This window comes from Caretta caretta, chromosome 14, assembly GCF_965140235.1.
Source record: "Caretta caretta isolate rCarCar2 chromosome 14, rCarCar1.hap1, whole genome shotgun sequence".
NCBI classification, from domain to species: Eukaryota; Metazoa; Chordata; order Testudines; family Cheloniidae; genus Caretta; species Caretta caretta.
In genome coordinates, this window is record NC_134219.1 from 46895743 (window position 1) to 46900755 (window position 5013).

General features: G+C 59.7%; 1 long non-coding RNA gene across 1 annotated transcript; it reads right to left on the reverse strand.

The window, feature by feature from the left end:
- Nucleotides 1–3133: 3133 nt before the first annotated feature.
- Nucleotides 3134–3922, reverse strand: LOC142069024 (uncharacterized). Its single transcript, XR_012664884.1, has 3 exons — nt 3866–3922; nt 3641–3720; nt 3134–3202 (listed from the first exon to the last, which is right to left on the reverse strand). It is a non-coding gene; the product is annotated as an uncharacterized LOC142069024 (long non-coding RNA).
- Nucleotides 3923–5013: the final 1091 nt, after the last annotated feature.

Here is a 5013-nt window from a genome sequence, read left to right on the forward strand (position 1 = left end):
CCCTTGTCGACCCAGGAGCCGCTCCAGGGCCTCCTCTGTGATGTTGTGGCAATCACCCATTTCACCTTGGACTCCAGGCTGGGGGCACTGTGTTACGGTGTGTACGAAGGTTTGGATATTCTTACCACAGTTTTTGGGCAGGGGCGGGGGAGGGGCGCGATGTCTTTGATTTTCTACTTGTGCAGCAAGTAGCCGTAATTTGGGTCAGTGACAATGTGCTTCTTTGGAACAGTGGCTGAGGTCCAGATACGCTGCCATTCCCTGGCCAGATCTGGAGACATGAGGGGGGCGCATGTGGTCCATATTGGCTCTGGAGCTCATTGTGTCCCCAGCCAGTTCCCAGACTGGAGCATTCTGCTTCCTGACCGGCAATGGAATTGGGCAAAGCCCACCTCCTTTCTCTGCTTCTACAGGGTGCAGGGAATTAAACAAGGGTCTGATCACGCAATCGTGACTGACTGACCCAGTGCTCTCCTCTCAGACACTTGGGGATCAGCCAGGGGGACAAGGAGCAGAGAGACACCCAGAGCCATAATCCTATATTAACTCACCCACCCGGGGATCCTCCTTATGCCACGTAGCAATGCAGCCATGTAAGACACTCAAATCACCGCAACTAGCGAGGTTCCAATGTGGGACCTTTAGCACCAGCCTGTCCCACTGGTTGTTGGATGAGGAACTCTGAACTGGAAATAAGGAGCGGGCTCTTCTCCTGTCTCCAGGAGGCATCCACTGCAGGGAACCCAGCCAGCCCCACTCCCCGGGCTGTGTCATGCCCTGGCACAGTGCCCTTACCTCCCCCACTCTGGCTGTATTTTTGTAGCCCAAGAGCCTTCTGTCCTGGTGCCAGTCATAGCACCAGAGATCCTCCGCGTCATGTATGGTCAGGCCTGGAAGAGAGAGAGAGAGAGAGAGACTTTTCTCATTCTGGCTGCAGTTTCTGTGTCCTTCCAATCCCATTGGTGGCTCCACAGTGGAGTGGAGAAGACCAGAGGCAGAGAGAGACTTGTCCTCCAGCTGGGGTCAGTCTGAGAGAAATGGTCTGGGGTCCCATTATCCACCTGTGGTCACTCTTAGTCCCCTATTGGGTTCCCTGTCCCAGCTGGGTTCCTTACCCCTCTGTCGGAGCAGCAGCTGGTAGAGCCGGTAAGTCCCCTCCCTGGCCTGCCGGCTGATGTCCTTGTCTGGATCGCTGACAAATAGAGCCAGCTGGGCCACATGGTGCCCCATCTTAGGGAACTCGGCTGAGATCTAATGGAAGGGAGAGGAGAGGGGACTCCATCAGCATTTTCCTCTCAGCTCCCTGTCCCCCCTGGGCCAGAGGGCTCCTTCCCCTTAGCCCCTCTGCAGGAGATGCTGGGGGAGAGGAGCTTGAGATCGACCCTTCATTTGCTCTGCTGCCAAGGGAGCCCGGAGCTGCTTTGGGATGCCAAGCAGGGGTGGAGCATGGTCCCCTTAAAGGCTCAGGGACAACACTGAACCAGGATAAGAAGAACTTGACTCAAGCCGAGCTCAGTCCCTGCTCTGACTCTGCCTCCCCATGAAGAACCCTCCTAAGTCACAGCCCCGGCAGCAGCAGATCCTGCAGACCGCCGGAGCCAGCCCGCCTCCGCCGGGAGCCAGCAAGCTTGGGTCGGAGGTCACTTACGTCAAACTCAGGGAGGGAGGCTGTGTATCTCAGCAGGGCTGTGCTGCTCCTGATGGCCCTGGCTCGCTCCTGGGACACCCTGGACACGACCCAGAAGTTGACATGCTGTGGGGAAAGGAGGCAGGTCAGACTCAGTGGCCAGCTGCACCTGCTTTGCAAATGAGCCCCCCACGCCCTCAGCCCCAGGGGCCTGAGACATTCTGCGCAGGGAGGAATATCTGAGGCCTTGATGGCAGAGCTTTAGAAGGGGATTCTTTCCCCCAGGACGCAGCTTGTACCTTGCAGGTCACAACTTGTCAGCGTCTCTCTAGATTGGGACAATGTTCGGGGTCGGGGCTGGTCCCATCCTCCCAGAACTCCTGATTCCTGAACAGTTCACCAGAAAGGAGACTGAACCCTCGCCCTTCCCTGCTACGCAAATCCTTGGGGGGGTGTAGGGAGTGACTGAGAGCACAATCCCCCCAGGAATTTCAGAGCAGATCAGAGGGAAGGGCTCATTCCCTGGGGTCCTCCTGTTTCTCTAGGAAGGAGCGTGTGCCTCTTGTCTGAGAACCATCTCCCCAATCTCATGGGGTGTGTGTGTTGGAGGGTTGGGGAAGGGTGGGTTTTCAGACTCTCACTCCCCAAGACAGCCAGGAGCCCTGTGGTTCGTGCTCCGCAGAACCAGGCAGAGCTCTGGCTTGAAGTCCCAGCTCCTTCCTCTGTCCCTCAAGAAGGAAGGACCTGACACTGCATTGCACTGACCGCCCCAACCAAGGACGGCCCACTGGGGACCCAGCTAGGAGGACAGAGTAGAAAATGGATCTCCCAGGCTCTCCTTACCAGTCCCCCAAAGAGTTCAGGTAAAATGGGGCTCACCTCCAAGATGAAGTGGAGCCTGTCTGTGTCTGGGGACTCTGCCAGCAGATTCCCCAGCATGGCATCCAGGACCTCTGGGATGACTTTCTGCAGAGCCTGCAAAGCATGGGTCAGAGTTAGGGAACCTGGGCCTACACCTGCCACAGGATGGGAAGAGGGGTCTCTGGGAAGCACTGGGGAGACTCCCAAACACATCTCCTGGCCTCTCTCCTTCACATCCCACTGTAGGCAATTCGCAAGAATTGATGACCCCTGGACCTTTGATCCATGAGCTTAGCAGGTCTCTGCACAGGGCCTTGTAGGCAGAAGAGTATGAAACAGCCAAGTTGCTATGGATGGAAGCTGGGCTTCTGGGCAAAACAGGGCTTATGAAAGAAAGAAAGAAAGAAAGAAAGAAAGAAAGAAAGAAAGAAAGAAAGAAAGAAATCCCCCAGAGAGGGGTAATCTCTTCCCTGCTGGAGGGAAGGATCCAACCCTGCAGCTTGTTCCATCTCCGCTACCCCACCCCTAAATCTGGAGCTCCAGCGAATCAAGGGAGCAGGACCGAGGACCACTCTGGAAGAGGAGGAGGATGGAGGAGGAGGAGGTACCTGGATGCCGGTGGTGTCCTTCTCCGTGCCCAGGGTGAAGACGGAGTGAAGGGCAGCTCGCAAGAGGTGGGTCTCTAGGTCTGGCTCCAGGGCAGGTTTCATGGTGCTGGCAAGAGAGAGGAGCTGGTATTAGACTGTGCAGTACGGGGGTGGGACTGTCGCCAACACGGACACCAACCCACAGGGATAGAGGCACAGGCTGGCGAGAATGGAAACTGAGGCACTGAGCTCGGGAATGACAAGGCCAAGACGTCCCAGACAGACAGTGGCAGGACAAGAATAGTTCCTGTTCCCTGGAGCCTGCTGCCCCTCCTGTATCTGAGCCCGGGAATGAGCCCCTCCCCAAGGCCCCTGTCATGTGATGGGAGTGAAAAGAAGAGCCCCGCCAGGAGAGAGTGACCCTTCCCACCCCACCATCTCTGCCAGAGCCGCCACTCTTGGGAGGTGACCTGGGCGGGACAGTGACGGTGACTCCCAGCCTTGGGCCTGAGCAGCACTGGGGTGAGGGGAGCCGGCGGGGTGGGGGGTGGGGCTGTCTCAGTACCAGAGGTTCCCCACTGCAGCCAGGGAGTGGGCGAGGACGGCGCTGGGTGACGAGTCGTCGGGAAGCTCCTCGATGAGCTCCTGTGAGATGCGAAGGAGACAAAGGAGCGTGTGAGATTCAGGCCCGACTGACACCTCCCAGTGAGGAGATGACACAGCCAGTGCCCCACATGGCCAGCGGGATCCCTCTCCTCCCGCCAGCTGCCGTATGGCGTGTCTCACTCACCACGATCCTCTTCACCACAGCCGCCTTGCAGCAGCGCGGCTCCAGCGTGTCCTCCCCTCTCTCCCGTGCAGCCAGACAGGCGGGGTAGATGGCCTGAAGGAACAGGAGCTGCTGCCCCTCATCCTGGACCCACCAGGAGTGGGGTATAGCGAGAGAGAACCTGTTAGCGAGGGACCCTCCTGCCCCACCCACACCAGCTCCAGGGCTCGGGCCTCAATGGGGGATTGTGGGGACCCGCCGATTGTCCAAATCCCCCACCACTGCTACGCAAGCAGGATCAGGAACCGGGACAGTGCCTGTGGGGGGAGACGACCTCGGCTGTTGTGGGACAAACACCCCCATCTGGGGGTCCCACATCATGGATGTAAAAGGGCCCCATTAGGGGTGGTGGATCAGGAGGGACAGGACCCTCGGCAGGGGGTGGGGATGCTGGGAAGGGACAGGGCCATCTTGGTTCCAGCCCAGGTGGGGAACATTTGTACCTTATCTCTGCATTGGAGCTGCTCTCGGATGACCTTGAGAGCAGCTTCATCTTTGGCCACGTCCACCCCTTCCTCCTGCTCCGAATCCAGGGGGGTCCCTGCACCCAGGAGAGAAGGGAACAGGGTGATGCCTGCTGCCACTTGGGGGATGGACGGGGCGTGGTGGGCAGAGCAGGATTCAAGACCCCCCTTCCCACCTCAGGCCCCCAGGGCAGATCGGGCCCCAAACCTCCCTCTCAGGGATGCCGTCAGCCCCCAACAGCTGCCGAAGCCCAGAGCAGAGCCCCCCTCCCCTGCCCAGGACTCCAGGGGAGGGGCCTGTTCCCCCCGCCCGGAGCAGCAAGGACCAAGGTGGCAGCAGCTCTTCACGCCCCCACCCCCAGGTCCCCGTGCGAAGGGGCAGCTGTGTGACGGCTGCTGCTGTCCGTGGGGTTCGCGGGGCTCAGGCCAGACACCTGGGCTGGGGACCCCCCCCGTCTCCCTGGGAGAGCGTCTGGGCCCAGGGGGTTCACATCCCGTCCTCAGCCCTCCCGGAGCCCAGCCTGGCTCCTCACCTGGCACAAAGCCGTGGCCTCCATCGGCCTGGCTGCTGCTAAAGGCCCAGGTGCTGCCGCGGTCCCAGGCTGAGCTGCCGGTGCTGGGCCAGGGACCTTCCCCCTCCTGGCC